Below are 18,396 nucleotides of genomic sequence, written 5' to 3'. Positions count from 1 at the left end.
CTCTTCCAACAACACTATGTATAAGGACCATACCTCCTCTTCCAACAACACTATGTATAAGGACCATACCTCCTCTTCCAACAACACTATGTATAAGGACCACACCTCCTCTTCCAAGAACACTATGTATAAGGACCACACCTTCTCTTCCAACAACACTATGTATAAGGACCACACCTTCTCTTCCAAGAACACTATGTATAAGGACCACACCTCCTCTTCCAACAACACTATGTATAAGGACCACACTTCCTCTTCCAACAACACTATGTATAAGGACCACACCTTCTCTTCCAACATCACACTGTATAAGGACCACACCTTCTCTTCCAACAACACACTGTATAAGGACCACACCTCCCCTTCCAACAACACACTGTATAAAGACCACACATCCCCTTCCAATAACACTAAGTACAGTATAAGGACCACACCTCCTCTTCCAACATCACTATGTATAAGGACCACACCTCCTCTTCCAACATCACTATGTATAAGGACCACACCTCCTCTTCCAACAACACTATGTATAAGGAGCACATCTCCTCTTCCAACAACACTATGTATAAGGAGCACATCTCCTCTTCCAACAACACACTGTACAAGGCCCACACCACCCCTTCCAACAACACATTGTACAAGGACCACACCTCCTCTTCCAAGAACACTATGTATAAGGAACACACCTACTCATTCCAAGAACACTATGTATAAGGACCACACCTCCTCTTCCAACAACACTATGTATAAGGACCACACTTCCCCTTCCAATAACACTAAGTACAGTATAAGGACAACACCTCCTCTTCCAAGATCACACTGTATAAGGACTACACCTCCCCTTCCAACAACACACTGTACAATGACCTCCCCTTGCAACAACACACTGTATAAGGACCTCCCCTTCCAAGAACACTATGTATAAGGACCACACCTCCCCTTCCAACAACACTATGTATAAGGACCACACCTTCTCTTCCAACATCACACTGTATAAGGACCACACCTTCTCTTCCAATAACACACTGTATAAGGACCACACCTCCCCTTCCAACAACACACTGTATAAGGACCACACTTCCCCTTCCAATACCACTAAGTACAGTATAAGGAGCACACCTCCTCTGCCAAGATCACTATGTATACGGACCACACCTTCTCTTCCAACAACACACTGTATAAGGACCACACTTCCTCTTCCAACAACCCTATGTACAAGGACCACAACTCCCCTTCCAATAACACTATGTATAAGGACCACACCTCCCCTTACAACAACACACTGTACAAGGACCTCCCCTTACAACAACACACTGTATAAGGACCACACCTCCCCTTCCAACAACACACTGTACAAGGACCTCCCCTTACAACAACACACTGTATAAGGACCACACCTCCCCTTCCAACAACACACTGTACAAGGACCTCCCTTTCCAACAACACACTATACAAGGACCACACCTCCCCTTCCAACAACACTATGTATAAGGACCACACCTTCTCTTCCAACAACACTATGTATAAGGACCACACCTTCTCTTCCAACAACACACTGTATAAGGACCACACCTTTTCTTCCAATAACACATTGTATAAGGACCACACCTCCCCTTCCAACAACACACTGTACAAGTGCCTCCCCTTACAACAATACAGTGTATTAGAACCAGACCTCCCCTTACAACAACACACTGTATAAGGCCCACACCTCCCTTTCCAACAACACACTGTACAAGGACCACATCTCCTCTTCCAACAACACACTGTACAAGGACCACATCTCCTCTTCCAACAACACACTGTACAAGGACCACACCTCCTCTTCCAACATCACACTGTACAAGGACCACACCTCCTCTTCCAAGAACACTATGTATAAGGAGCACACCTCCTCTTCCAAGATCACTATGTATAAGGACCACACCTCCTCTTCCAACAACACAATGTATAAGGACCACACCTCCCCTTCCAACAACACACTGTACAAGGGCCTCCCCTTATAACAATGCAGAACCACACCTCCCCTTACAAGAACAGTATACTGTGTATTTCATCATTATTTAGACTGTACTATATAGCCTAGTTGTGTAGTAAGTTGGACCATGGAGGGTATCAATAACGTATCAGTTATTATTATTTGCTAGCTTCCTTTTCGGATCTGGAAATGCTCAAGGTTTTCCCACACAAATTAGCGGTAATTGCGTCTTTGCTTTACACCACTTCTGCTTGCTGTAGGTTACACAGGAATGTTCTGCTTTTGCATAGCAGTGGAAGCCTGTACAGGGCTGTGTTGCAAAAGAACAAAGAATTATAGTAATTTACCCTGCCGTACAGCAGTTCTGAAATTCAGTAAAGGTATAATAAGAGCTCATTAAAAGTACAAATGAGTAGCGTGAAAGACAGACATAGCTGATGTGCAGCAGGGATGTACCTGAAGCTGCAAACCAATAAATGCTAAAAAGCTATAATTGATAGGAATTTTATTCCTGACATCGTTAGAGGTGGGTTAAGTATGGAGCCCAGCTCATCGCATAACAATAAAAATTATATGTATTGTAGGTACATTTTAATATATCATGGGAACAAATTAATAAATAATAAGTGAACAAGTCAGTAAAACATGCCCAATATTTAACTAAAATGAGGGAACGAATTAGCAAAACGTGTCCACGATTTAACTGAAATGAATGAATGAATTAGGGTGCCCATGATTTTACTAAAATGAGTGAACGAACTGGTAAATCGTGACCACGACATGTATCATTTTTGCCGTTAAGTCTGGCGTGGGACATCCATGAAAGGAGGAATAGAAACAATTCTGGCAGCTACAGATTAATTAGCTTGCAGCTACCGGTATAGCTCCGGGGATTGTAGTCCAGTTGAAAATGGTGCAGCATCTGGTGAACATCCATCCATCCATCCATTTTCCAAACTGCTTATCCTACTGGGTCGCGGGGGGTCCGGAGCCTATCCCGGAAGCAATGGGCATGAGGCAGGGAACAACCCAGGATGGGGGGCCAGCCCATCGCAGGGCACACTCACACACAATTCACTCTCACACGCATTCCTACGGGCAATTTAGCAACTCCAATTAGCCTCAGCATGTTTTTGGACTGTGGGGGGGAAACCGGAGTACCCGGAGAAAACCCCACAACGACATGGGGAGAACATGCAAACTCCGCACACATCTGGTGAGCAAATACATGCAATCATTTACTTGGCTGACAGCTTCATCTAAAAAGGACAAACTATTTTTAACTGCTAGATGTTACCGCCTGGGTCTTGAATCCTTCATGCCAAATATTTATAATGATAATGTAGATTATAGAGTAATGTGCAATATTATGGTCTCCATAGGATGACCAGATAATCCATGTCAGGGAGGACACTGTGAGCCAGGACAGGATTTGTAAATGACCATTTCAGTTAGCAGGACCCAGATTTCACTGAAGCACTGAGTTCTCGCTGCGTGCTGATTGGTCAGTCTCCTATAATCACGCACGTGTCACTAATGTTAATGTGAAACAGCCGGATGAGTCTCTCAATCAAGGAAACAAACCAGTCAAACACAAGATGAACTGAACTGTATAGACGAGCACAGGAGCCTTTCGGTTTTACAGTAGTGTGTAAAACCCAAACTAGCTCCAAGTGTCTCCGTTGACATGGACTATCTGGTCACCCAATTTCTCCATAAAACCTAAGAAGTTTTACATTCTAGCTGCCTTTACATTCTAGCTGCCTCCAGCTTTTAGGTACATTGCAGTCGTCCATTGGGTTCAACCTAGATGTATGTTCAACATTCTGCAAAGTTTATGGTTCAAATAAATGGCTATTTGAAAACAAATAAAACATCACCTCAAAAATTAATTTCCCTCACAAAAAAAACACTATATTACTATATATAGCGCAGTAAATAATTGACAATAAAACTTTAGCAATATAAATATAGATCACAGCAGGCTCAGTATACTGGTTAATTAGAAATATGTGGCATAGCAGAAACAAAATGCATAAAAAGGACATTATGGAGCGGAGAGAATGTGTGAGAGAATGAAATTACAATGGATAAATTACAGAGGATTGTAATTCAGTCAGGGAGTGGCAGAGTGGTTCTGTATGTGGGAATGTGAGATAACGGCGTTCTCCTCTGAGAACGGCTGCGGTTCTCTCATGCATTACTGCCTTAGCACAGAGCTGGAAAAACGCAGCCAGATAAAGTAAACAAACCATAACTATATGTAGCGTGGATCGGAAGTCGGAGGGCTTGCTGGGATCCTTTCCCGTGTGCCTGCTCGCTGTGGCGGAGCGGGTCCCGCGAGGAGCAGAAAGGCCGTTCCCTCTGTTTCCGAAAGCGCTGCCATGAAAGACTGAGCGCCAAGCCTCCTTAGTCTGAAACAAAGGCGACGGAAGGGGGTTGTGATCTAAGTATACAAAATCCATAATGTGATTTTAAAGGTCAGCCCTGAGGAGCGTTTTAATGTCAGCATGGAATCAAGGGCATTCACTCGGGAACGTCGATGGGAAATAGCTGGGTAAAAGTTTGGATCAGAGCACAAAATACATTTAGTCAATGGGTAGCGGGGTGTCTAATAATTTTGCAGCAGTGTTCTGGTGGAGTCTATAGTATGATTCAGTCCATCCATCCATCCATCCATCCTTCCATCCATCCCTACACTTTCTGCCTCTTATCTGGGGTCGGGTTGCGGGGCCAGCAGTCTAAGCAGCGATGCCCAGACCGCCCTCTCACCAGCCACCTCCTCCAGCTCCTCCGGAGGAGACCAAGGCGTTCCCAGGCCAGCCGAGAGACACAATCTCTCCAGCGTGTCCTAGGTTTGCCCTGGGACCTCCTCCCAGTTGGACATGCCCAAAACACCTCCCCAGGGAGGCATCCAGGAGGTAACCTAGATAAAGGCCTGAATCACCTCAATGGACTCCTTTTGATGCAGAGGAGCAGTGGCTCTCTCACTTTGAACCTCTCCCGAATGTCCGAGCTCCTCACCCTCTCTATGACTGAGCTCAGCCACCCTGTGGAGGAAACTCACTTCTGCCGCTTGTATCCATGATCTCATTCTTTCAGTCACTACCCAGAACTAATGTTCATAGGTGAAGGTAGGAACGTAGATCGACTGGTAAATCAAGAGCTTTGCTTTCCTGCTCAACTCCCTCTTCACCATGACAGAACGATGCGATGTCCACATTACCACCAACGCTGCACAGATCCGCCTGTCAATCTCACACTCCCTTCTTCCCTCACTCGTGAACAAGACTTGAGGCAGTGGCTCACCCCCCACCAGGAGAGGGCAGTCCACCCTTTTCCAGTAGAGGACCATAATCTCAGACTTGCTGACCCTCATCCTGGCTTCCTCACACTCAGTTGCAAACCGCCCCAGCGCTTACTGTAGGTCACAGCCTGATGGAGCTAACAGGACTACATCGTCTGGGAAAGGCAAAGGTGTCATCCTGAGGCCCCCGAACCAGGCCCCCTCTGGCCCTTAGCTACGCCTATATATTATGAACAGAACCAGTGACAAAGAGCAACCCTGGCAGATTCCAACATGCACTTGGAACAAATCTGACCTGCTACTGGCAATGCAAACCAAACTCTCGCCAAGTTTATACAGGGGCCCGATGGCCCACGACAGTGGACCCCGTATCCCATACTCCTGGGGCACCCCCCACTGGACCTCCTGAGGGACATGATCATATGCCTTTTCCAAGTCCACAAAGCACGTGTAGACTGGTCGGACGAACTCCTTTGAATTCTCCAGTATCCTAGTGAGGATGAAGAGCTGGTCCATGCTTCTGTGGCCAGGACAGAATTTGCATTGTTCTACCAAGGATAGACCCTCCTCCTCCTCTCCAGTGCCCCGGCATAGACCTTCCCAGGCAGGCTGAGAAGTGTGATCCCCTTGAAGTTGGAGCCACCACTCTAGTCTGCCGATATCAAGGCACTGTCTCCAACCTCTGTGCAATGGTGAAGATCCCTGTCAGCTAAGACAGCCCAACAAGACCAAGAGCTGGTAAGAACTCAGAGTGAATCTCATTCACTCTCGGAGCCTCACACTAGAAGAGTTTTTGACTACTCTAATTACTTCAGCCCCATGCTGGTGAGGTTCCCCTTTGAGTCTTCCAGCTCTACTTTCTCCAAATAAGGAGTAAGGATATTGACTGTATCCCTGTTTGAGGTCAACAGTTCTCCATCCCTGCTGTAAACAGCATGGATGAAGCCCTACTTCTGTTTTACAGAAAAGACATCTGTCCTTTCTCTTTGCAGCGTCTTAGATATGGCTTTGAGGCACTGAAAATATTAGTGCATAAAAGTTATTAGAGATTCATCCAAATAAATAACATTGAATTGACATCCTCATGCACAGCCATGCACAAACACCTCTGCTTTAAATTACTCCCTCATTTAGCTTTATTTTTAATCAACTTCAGAACCAGTTTGCTTACTTCCAGATTTCAGTGCCATGGGGGATTAGATTATTAAATTTTCACCTTACTCTTGATGAATTTCTTCAGTCATGACCTGCAATGATTTATTTGAATTAAATTGTGGTATATATGATGGCTAATGTATAGTTTCTATTGGGATTTAAAAATGTACATAGCATGAATAACTGTTGTCACACTTTCGACAAACATAGTTTGCCCCAAACTATGTCTGAATTAATAGTGTTAATCTCATTATGCAAAGTGTACGCTGTTACCCCCCCCCCCCCCCCCCCAGTTAATCCATCCTCATAGAAAAAAAAATTGTTCTTTGTTTTGTGAAAACGCACAACTGCGTGCCGACCACTGGATCCACTGTGGTTTCATGGTCCGAGGAGCTTATTGATGCCCCAAGTCATGTTTCAGTGTCTTATAATTCAGTGTCTTATAAGTCTTATAATTAGTAATACTGACCACCAAAGGAGAGCTGTGATAAAATGCAGATTCTGTGCAGTGTGTAGATGCGTGTGAGTTTGACAGCATCTGAGGACTTTAGGTTGTTGGATCTCGTGAATAATACCGTCGGTCACTGATCACCAATACAGCACTGGCATAATCGAATATTAAATTCATTGAACGGCTTCTTTGCACTGCACAGGCAGAGAGGTTCCTTAGCAACCCTTAAAAGCACTCAAATGCGTCACTTTGACCTCTAACCCTGAACAGATGGACGTAATTCCATCAAACGCCTAACGATGAAATCATTCGAATTCTCCCCATTCGATGCAGGTCAGGCGTGCACTAAGGGGGGCATGCAGCTTCACGAATCCACTATTATGGTGGAAAGTGTCCATAAAATATTCATTTGTAGCTATGGGGTCTGCAATATGGTTCAACCTGCACAAAAGTCACTAATTCAATGACACAGTGTTGCACTGGAGTTTTCATCAGATGATTAAGCTATATTGATGACTTTAAAAACACCGTAAATAATTTCCCTTCTCTCTGTGTCCTTGTAAGTCGGGGAAAAAAATCTAATTTGAGTTACAGTAAAAGATTAAAGATATTTTATTACTGTTGTTGTAGATGATGTTGCAGTGTTTTATATTATTTAATCATTAATTAATCATTTATGACAAGATGCATTAATATAGCTTTGAAATTTTTTTTTTCTACCCCTGAAAAAGGTTGTGACTTTTTAATCTTATTGAAATGCCAAAAACGACTATCGGCCAGTCTTATACTGTGAGGAATATGTATTTGATTTGTCATTTTCCCAGCCTTTAAACAAATTAGCTTGACTCTAATTTCACCCTCCAGATGCAGTTGTGCTGATAAATGAAGTGAGCATTTATAGCGATGTCTATAAACAGGGGGATAAATTAGAACCTCACCACGCATATAGTGGCACAGTGTGTCGCACCGCAGGAATGGTGCTAGTTGGGCTATGAGAGAAGAGACACAGACATCAATAGCCTCATGGAAACTTATTAACAAACGCAGGAGGATTACCTGGCAGAAACAAAAGACTGTGATGTTGAGAAGGTGCCAGGAACTGGAGTCGGCGCAGGGACACGTCAGAGCCAGTTCCCAGCCAGGCCTCGGGCACTCGGCTCTCCTGCGAGGGGAGGCTGATTATTCGCTGGAGTCCAACAGGCAGCACCTTACAGAGGAAGTAGTACAGCAGACACATGGCACATGCAGTCTGGGCGGCCAAGCTGCTCCCAGTGGCGAGGTGGGGTGGGGGATGCTAAGGGTACCTATTCTGTACTCCTAGGCCTGCAAGGAGTGTGTAGAGCTCTGCTCCCAGACAAAGTGAAACCAGCCAGTAACACAGAACGGCGTAGCTATTCTGTACTCCTAGGCCTGCGAGGAGTGTATTTAGCACTGTCCAAGACAAAGTGAAACCGGTCACTAACAGAACTGTAGTTATTCTCTACTCCTAGACCTATGAGGTGCTTATTGAGCACTGCCTAAGACAAAGTGAAACCAGTCAGTAACACAGAACGGCATAGCTATTCTGTACTCCTAGGCCTGCGAGGAGCGTATTGAGCACTGCCTAAGACAAAGTGAAACCGGTCACTAAAAGAACTGTAGTTATTCTGTACTCCTAGACCTATGAGATGCTTATTGAGCACTGCCTAAGACAAAGTGAAACTGGCCAGTAACACAGAACGGCGTAGCTATTCTGTACTCCTAGGCCTGTGAGGAGCGTATTTAGCACTGTCCAAGACAAAGTGAAACCGGTCACTAACAGAACTGTAGTTATTCTGTACTCCTAGGCCTGTGAGGAGCGTATTGAGCACTGCCTAAGACAAAGTGAAACTGGCCAGTAACACTGAACGGCGTAGGTATTCTGTACTCCTAGGCCTGCGAGGAGCGCAGGGACGGATTATGGACTGGGCCAGTGGGGCTGCTGCCCAGGGGCCCTTGGGGTGCAGGGGGCTCGTGGGGCCCCTAGCCCAAAACAATTTGCAATGCTTATCGACAATGTATTTTCGTTTGTCTATTTTAGAGGGCCTACATTCTTTGATCCTCTGCCTACAAGGGCCCCTGACCCTATAGGGAGGGCGTTTGGCTGTCAAGGGCCCTTGAATTGTGGTGGTTGTGGTGGTGGTGCTGGTGGTGGTGGGGGGGGCCCTCGCGAATGTTTTGCCCAGGGGCCCACACAACCCATAATCCGTCCATGGAGGAGCATATTGAGCACTGCCTAAGACAAAGTGAAACCGGCCAGTAACACAGAACGGCGTAGCTATTCTGTACTCCTAGGCCTGTGAGGAGCGTATTGAGCACTGCCTAAGACAAAGTGAAACCGGCCAGTAACACAGAATGGCGTAGCTATTCTGTACTCCTAGGCCTGCGAGGAGCGTATTGAGCACTGCTTGAGTGAAAGTGAAACTGGCCAGTAACACTGAACGGTGTAGCTATTCTGTACTCCTAGGCCTGCAAGGAGCGTGTTGAGCACTGCCTAAGACAAAGTGAAACTGGCCAGTAACACTGAACGACGTAGCTATTCTGTACTCCTAGGCCTGCGAGGAGCGTATTGAGCACTGCTTGAGTGAAAGTGAAACTGGCCAGTAACACTGAACGGTGTAGCTATTCTGTACTCCTAGGCCTGCAAGGAGCGTATTGAGCACTGCCTAAGACAAAGTGAAACTGGCCAGTAACACTGAACGACGTAGCTATTCTGTACTCCTAGGCCTGCGAGGAGCGTATTGAGCACTGCTTGAGTCACAGTGAAACCTGTCGGCTAAGTTGCCACTCCCCCAGTAGATGATGCCATGGGAGGCTGCCTGTCACCGTATGAGTTGATTGGCCCTGTACTTAACACTACTACTATTAAACTCCAGACATACAGCATCTAATCGTAATAAAGCCACCCATTTTCACTGGGGTCTAGATTCCAGTAGCGGAAGAATCAGATTATTATTTTTTTTATTATTCATTAATGAGTCCTGTCCGTTACAGCAGTCCAGGACTGTACCAGTTTCAGCAAGTCGTACATATTTCAAAGAAGCAGGTTTCAAACTCCAGTGTTCCACAATAAAGCTAAAGAAGCTAAGGTGCATCTAGAACCCTATGCTATGCTCCTCGGATCACTGCACTATAATATAAAAGTAGTGATGTTTAATTCAACGGTGTAAAGCAGAGTACCCCAGCAAGAGCGTAGGTTCGGGTTCTGCATTGGTAGGGACCAAATCAGCCGCGAAGCCCCTGCACCACTGAACACACACGGTCCCACAAGATTAGAGGGGAGGTGTCCTTGCCGTCCGTGGAAACAGTTTGTATGACAATATTGAATAACGATGGCATGGCATCGTTGACACAATGAAATGTGCAAAACCGAAATGGCATGTACACAGTTTACATTGTACGGCGGCTAAATAACAGTATATGCAAATAGGATGGTACTATCGCTACACAGCTGTAATCAGTACAGATGATTAATAGTCGTAAATATTTGTCATAACTGTATGTCATTACTCATTACTATAGCGTCTATTTAGCATCTGTCATAAAGCAATCCTGCCACCGATGAAATTTTAATAAAGCAGTAATGCTACCGTGTCAGGCAAAATAATGGTACGCTGGGGTTGAGGGATGGCGTCAGTGATTTTCTCCGCCACGTATCACCCCGACTCAAACTAAGCGGGGGCTCCGGCGGATCCCAAGCATCCCAAATGAAGAGCTCAGCCGTAGACCTCCTCCCCAGGATCTCCACCCCACTGGGCCCCACGTCAGACCGTTCTCCTGCTTTCTCTCTTCCGACGCCCTCCTTCAAGCCAGAAGTGCCTCACAGCTGGGGATGAATATTTGATGATCCGTAAAATCTGCAGAAAACGACTGAACATACAACCTGAGTTTCTGTTTTTTTATCTCCGCCAGTGCTCACACTTTACCCCTGTCTATCGTATTGTTTAATTGTCCCAGTAGATTAGTATCAAACAGAATAGATGTTTTATTTTAGTTAGGAATGGAGGGATTTTCTATATGGTGTGAGTTCCAGATGGAGGTAGCATACAATCTTTTTCTCTCTCCATGGGAAAGTTACTACATGGTACATTTAGCATTTAGTTTACTGTCACATCTCATGTTTGCTCATGTTATTTCCATAACAACACGGAACATGCGTTTAGCAACTCGCAGAGGACACTCATTTTCAACGAATCACGTTAAAACGAGACAGGAACAATACAGTGTTGATCCACATATAGAGACAGAAGTAATTAATGTGTAATAAAACCTTGTTATTATGCAGGTAGGATGCTTACATAGCAGATTCAGCGTACCGTTAAATGTTATTAACTCTCCACAGATTCACATAAATAATCATTTCACAGTTTTGAAGCCGGTATTTTCGCTGTATTACAGCGTACGTAACACCTCCTTTATTGCTTAATACAAGCCGGTAGCCAGCGGCCGGCCGCGTAATGAACCGAGGCCGGTTTGGGTGAGTGCTCAACTGCTCTGTGCCTACAGCTAACCCGCGTAATGAAGTCCGACTCGCCCGGGTGGGGTTATTAAAGGACCAGCTGGGAACCTAAGGATGTTCAGAGTTGGAGTAACACTTTGGAAGTGTAGAGGTGAGCGTGTCTACTTCCCTAGGGGCCTTGGGGATTCCTTAGTGTGCTTTTATAGGGTGAACTGGTCATCCCGAAGCCCCCACCATTTCCCATTTGCCGTTCTTCTTAGCCCCTGTTTCGTGTCTGTGCCAATGCAATAATTGCGTTATGCACGTATGACTGCACTTGTGCACATGCAAGGTTTGCGTCTACCTGCGCAGCTTCATTAACTATTATAGCACATAAACCTAGCTGGGAAGGGCCCCTTTTAGCTCCGCGGTAGCTGCGCAGTCCCCGGGGTTGTGCAGGTCTCGGTGTCTTTCAGACAGAACTAGTATTAGATTGCCTAGGGGCATCTGCTACCTTCTGCAATAAATGCAATTGTACATAAAACACAGACACACACAACACAGACACAACACAGAGACAGGCACACAGAGATACACAGACAACACACAACACACCGAGACACACACCCAACACACAGAGATACACACAGCACAGACATAACACAGAGACAGGCACACAGAGACACACACACAACACACAGAGACACACACAACACACAGAGATAGACACAACACAGACATAATACAGAGACAGGCACACAGAGACACACACACAACACACAGAGATACACACAACACAGAGACACACACACAACACAGAGACACACACACAACACAGAGACACACACACAACACAGACATAATACAGAGACAGGCACACAGAAACACACACACAACACACAGAGATACACACAACACAGACACAACACAGAGACACACACACAACACACAGATACACACAACACAGAGACACACACACAACACACAGAGATACACACAACACAGAGACACACACACAACACACAGAGATACACACAGCACAGACATAACACAGACACAGGCACACAGAGACACACACCCAACACACAGAGATACACACAACACAGACATAATACAGAGACAGGCACACAGAGACACACACACAACACACAGAGATACACACAGCACAGACATAACACAGAGACAGGCACACAGAGACACACACAGAGATACACACAACACAGACACAACACAGAGACACACACCCAACACACAGAGATACACACAACACAGACATAACACAGGCACACAGAGACACACACCCAACACACAGAGATACACACAGCACAGACATAACACAGAGACAGGCACACAGAGACACACACAACACAGACACAACACACAGAGATACACACAACACAGACACAACACAGAGACAGGCACACAGAGACACACACAACACACAGCGATACACATAACACAGACATAATACAGAGACAGACACATTCAACACAGACGCAACACAGAGACAGACACAACTCTCACACACAACACAGACACAGATACAACATAGACACAACACAGAGATAGACACGCACAACAGACACAACACAGTGATAAACACGCACAATACAGACACACACAACAGACACAACACAGAGACAAACACAACATAGACACACAAAACACAGAGACACACACAACTCTCACACACAACACAGACACAGATACAACATCGACACAACACAGAGATAGACACGCACAACACAGACACACACAACACAGACACAACACAGTGATTAACATGCACAACACAGACACACACAACAGACACAACACAGTGATTAACATGCACAACACAGACACACACAACAGACACAACACAGTGATAAACACAACACAGACACACACAACTCTCACACACATAACAGAGAGACAGACACACATACTGTAGACACACACACACAAAACACAGTCACACTGAGACACACACACAAAACACAGGCACACTGAGACACACACACACAAAACACAGGCACACTGAGACACACACACAACACACAAAGATATTGAAGTATATATGGTTGTGTTGTTGCTTTGGCGTGGGAGGCAATGAGGCACACACGGTGTCATAATGAGTTTCAGGAAGCCATGGCGGGGTGCGCTGGTACCCGAAAAAAGCTCATCAAACACATAACTCAAAGATGTGAGGGAAATGTCAGCGGAGGTTAGGCACTCGGCGCGTCCGCGGGGAACGCGGGCACACTCTCAATTGCGATGCAGTATTGTAATCAGCGTTAATTTGACATCCGGAAAATGAAAGGGAACTGAGTGCTTAACTTGCGAGCTGACTGACTCCCGCGAATCACAGCTGTTGTACTAAAACGGGAAACGCGCTCAACTCGAAAACAACACGAAATGTTAATTTGTGTTTAACAGTAGGAGACCTATAAACGGGCAGGTTGCGTTCATGTTCCCATCCATGCAGAAAAACGTTGTTGTCCTGCATATAGCATGAAACCTCACTGTTTACATTTACAGAGGCTGTTATATAAAGGGAATTGTAAGTCATTGCAAGTGGAGCAGGAACATGTATATAATGAAAAGATATCAAATTTTAATGCTGTCTGGCTTTCAAATTTATCCGCTATTAAGGATTTAGTGTAACACTTACCATGCTGGATTATTTTACATTTAGCCAGAGATTACATTTCAAAAATAATATTTGAAACTTTGTAAACCTTTGGTTAAGGAGGATAAATTTTGTCAGAATGAAGCAAATCGTTTTCCGTCTGTCCATCTTCCACAGCAACTTATCCAGTTTGGATTTATAGTGTTAGATAAAATGCAAAGGAGACGCCCTAAACTGCATACCAAGCAAAATAGTTTGTGTAAACTACAAATACAGATTACAGTTTATTTTCATTTATATTTGCTAAGGTTTAAATGCTTCTAGGGGCGGCATGGTGGTGCAGTGGTTAGCACTGTTGCCTCACACCTCTGGGACCCGGGTTCGAGTCTCCACCTGGGTTACATGTGTGTGGAGTTTGCATGTTCTCCCCATGTCGTTGTGGGGTTTCCTCCGGGTACTCCAGTTTCCCCCCACAACCCAAAAACATGCTGAGGCTAATTGGAGTTACTAAATTGCCCGTAGGAGTGCATGTGTGAGTGAATGGCGTGTGAGTGTGCCCTGCGATGGGCTGGCTCTCCATCCTGGGTTGATCCCTGCCTCGTGCCCATTGCTTCCGGGATAGGCTCCAGCCCCCCTTCCCATCATCCTCTCTTCCACCACCTGCCTCTCTCACTCACCCAAAACACTGCATTGGCCCTAAAAGTTTAAAACTTAATGGACTTTAAAAATGCCACCTTTCCCTCACACCTTTCACACATGACAGCTAACTCATGGTTGGGCACTTATCAGGTGGGCGGTCACTGCATAGCATGATGGGAAGAGGGTGAGGTCAAGCTTACCCAATTCCCTTGCGCCGTTGGGCTACAACTGTAAACTCTGGGGGAGGTATGGGTACATCCACTCCCGTGTAATATATTGATAGGTCATTTTTAAAAGAGAGAAACGGAGATCGATGGCCTTGATCTAGGCTTTGCTGGTTACTCGTTTAAAATGGAGATCAAAACGTTATTTGTATTGTATTTGGTTATACGCTTCTCTCGAGTGTGCCAATACATTTCTCTGTCCCATCCTCTAAAATCCCTCAGTCTCATGGATCAGGTATTCTGGCTCAAAGATCTTTGCATTTAATGCAGATGCTGCCATGTACTGGTTCAGTGGCTACAGCGGGGATAGACGGGCTGCTCTTGCAGTTCAATGCATTAAAATTAAGTTTTATAAATGTATGTTTGCCATAGACTGACCCATGGCTGGAAACAGCTTAGAGAGCGAAAATAAGCAGCTGAGTTTCTTAAACGCAACGGTCCTTGTTGAAATGTTGCCAGAAAGATCAACCAGACCTCGAAACACTTGCAAATACCATTGAAATAATGGCCAAAAATGTAATTAGTGACTGAGAGTCACTTTTTTACTGTGTGTATGTACTTTAGTCATTTTTATTGTGTTTATTTTCTCTATTTTAAGTGCCATAGCAGTGCTGGAAAAACAGTTCTAAACTAATTAAATGACATTCTAAGGTGGAACGTACACTGCACAGCGTCCTAGCAAAACACCCAGAAATGGTCTTCCGTCGTAATGGTTTTCCTCTGTACGGGACAGATGATTAGCGACCATCTTGTGACTTCGGGAGTAAAGTATACATAGTAAACTGATTGTAACATTTTTTTTGTGTTATTTTCACGCCTGTACAGTATTTTTACTTTTCACTTCACAGTCCGGAGCTGTCTGGAAGATTGCCTGCACTGATAAAGCAAGCTAAGGCAAAGAGACACATTAACACCTTTTACTATGGACTGCATCAGCCACAACAGGGAGTGTGAGGACTGAGCCGTCTTTAACAAAAAATCTGTCCGTCTGAAAGTGCTGGGGGCAGTTTAGGTTTCTAAACTTTATTGTTAGAAACAAGTAGCATTTTATTGATGAAGTACTGTAAATGTAGTGTCTCTTCTTATTCAAAAAGCCTAATAACGGTGCAGCATTTTATATAATCAGCCACCCATTGCCTACTGCCCAGTACAGGGTTGAAGTGAACGCATTGCCTACTGCAGGAAGCATAGGATGCAAGGCGGGGGCCACCTAATATGGGATGCTAGTTCATAACGGGACACTTACATGCACTGCGGACAGTCCCCCCAAAGTCCAAGAATATGCTCAGGTGAATTCCAGTTGCCAAGTTGTCCATAGGTGTGAGTGTGCCCTGCGATGCGTTGGCGCCCCATCCTGGGTTATTACCTGCCTTGAACCCATAGCCTCCAGGATAGGCTCCAAACCCCGCGACCCTGAATAGGCCAAGCAGCTACAGAAAATGATGGAAGTAGGGCTGCTGAGGCTGCTTCAGCACCCCTTCTGGTTGTTGGTGGTATTGCACTGTTAAAATACTGGGGACAGGGTGCCCCTGCTTATAGTTTTTGTCAAAGACCCTAAGAAACAAACGAGAGGAGGCCATTCAGCCCATCGAGCTCCTTTGGGGAGAACTTAACTAATAGCTCTGATTTAAAGGAACCCAGGGTTTTAGCTTGCACTACACTAGCAGGAAGACCATTTCATACTCTAACTACATGAAGAAAAACAGTCTCATGTTGACTTTGTTATGGCTCCAGGGCGACCTCATGATTATTTCCCCAAAAAGACCGAAAAAAAATCTCCTGCTCATTCCAAGCTTCTTCACCCTGATCTCAAAGCCTTTTCTTGTCTGTGGACATGTTGACCTGAGCTGCACGACCTGAAGCAGTGGGAGGTGCTGGTCCTGGATGGATAATATTGCAGCCCGAACCATAAAGCCACTCTGCCCCCCCCCCCCCCACCCCCACACCCACACCCCAGATCTAGGCATTCAAACATACGGAGTGCTGACCAGAGCTTCAGTAAACATCCATCTGCCATTTAAGAGAGAACAGCATATGGGGAATACAGTCCCCATTTAAAAATTAATCAAATAAAATCGGTATTTATCAGTGATATATGAACGTATAAATGGAATCTTTCTTTTTGTGTGTTATCCTAGAATACCAGAGAGATTAATGTATTTCCCGACCACCAAGGGCTGCAGGAGAAACCGAAATCGACAGTAAAAAAAAATGAATTGCTGTTATATTTGCATAAATATAATATTTATTACATGATATATTGGCACAAAAAAAACAGACAATTACTGTGAAAAAGCATTTTTGTTATATGCACTTTTGGGCATTATCACATTGAACTTGCTCAGACATGCTGTTTCTTTAATATTTACAGGGACTTTTAGGGAAATGAATAGACAAAAAGGTATTTTGGTACCTCAGGACATGTTTGTGTCCAGATGCTTGTGGGTTCCACTCTTTTGGCCAGTAATCATATTATTCTCAGGTCTTTGCAGGGGCTCTAATCCCCCAGCTTCTTTGGGGATGTTGGCTGAGCCTCTGACCCCAGACCCTAATGCGTCCCGTGTGTCTGAGGCGGTCGAGGGCAGCAGGCTGACTGCTTCTCGGGCATCTCAGGGGAGGCATAAAGGACCCCTCTTTTGTTTTATTTACGGATGTGCGAGGCAATCAAACATGTATTCTTCAGGTGTGGGAGAAGTTATTGCCCTTCCAATACAAACAGAAGATAATTACAATCAGCTGTTTAAATAGTTTGGTAAACAGCCAGGCTCGATATGGTGAGGCCTCGGTCAATATTAATCTAACGCTGAACCATCTGAGTGATGTTATCAGCTCGCGGCTTCTTGAGGCGTGGCGTGTGATTATTTCTGACAGCCTTGTTTAGAAAAAAAGCCAGCTGATGCCAAGCAGTCTGGGAAAAAAAAAACCTGTGAACCACAATAATTTGCAAATGGAGGAAGTTTGGGGCGATAGTCGCTCTTTCCGGGATTTGCAATCAAGAGAAAGTTTTAAAACAATCCAAGATGCCACACAAAAACCAAGCGGGAAAAAAAAGCATTTAAGGAGCTCTGCCGTCACTGAGATGGTAGAGAAATTTGGATGTATGGGACACAGACATCATCGTGAAAGCCACTCTTCAGTGAGAAGATAATGAATTCTCGAGTTTGCATGATTGTCAAGAGTTCTGGAACAATCGTTTATGGGTGGATGAGTCAGAAGTGGAACTGAGTGTCTGACGTTGGCCTTGTTGCGTCCGTGGAAAATGAAACCCTGCATCCCCAGTAAGAAGCTCATCAGCGGTCCGTCATGGTGTTGCAGTCCGGGCTTGAGGGCCGCGCTGCATCACAGTCTGAACGACTGGCCATTACATGAAGGAAACGTGAGTCCTGCTGGAAGATATCAGGCCCTCCGATTCGTAGACAAAGAGGAAACGCGCAGGAGAACATTGATGCGAAAGACGTAAATGAACACTGAAGCTGGGAGACTGATGATATAAAGTCCAGGACAGAATCCCCATGGGAATGCTGCCACAACACATACGTCAACCAAATAGTTCAACCAGATCCATAAACATTGTT

The 18,396-nt window shown here is 45.1% G+C and overlaps 1 protein-coding gene and 1 long non-coding RNA gene across 3 annotated transcripts in view; one reads left to right on the top strand and one right to left on the bottom strand.

The window, feature by feature from the left end:
- Nucleotides 1-18,396, top strand: part of LOC125720187 (neurexin-1-like) — a 609,464-nt gene that overhangs the window by 188,576 nt on the left and 402,492 nt on the right.
- On the bottom strand, nt 17-1,871 carry LOC125720196 (uncharacterized). 2 transcript variants are annotated; one of them, XR_007385380.1, is made up of 3 exons: nt 1,856-1,871; nt 471-686; nt 17-33 (listed from the first exon to the last, which is right to left on the bottom strand). It is a non-coding gene; the product is annotated as an uncharacterized LOC125720196 (long non-coding RNA). The 2 variants fall into 2 exon arrangements; XR_007385379.1 differs by lacking the exon at nt 17-33 and adding an exon at nt 53-69.

This window comes from Brienomyrus brachyistius, chromosome 24, assembly GCF_023856365.1.
Source record: "Brienomyrus brachyistius isolate T26 chromosome 24, BBRACH_0.4, whole genome shotgun sequence".
Lineage (NCBI taxonomy): Eukaryota > Metazoa > Chordata > Actinopteri > Osteoglossiformes > Mormyridae > Brienomyrus > Brienomyrus brachyistius.
This window is presented reverse-complemented; position numbering and strand designations above follow the sequence as displayed.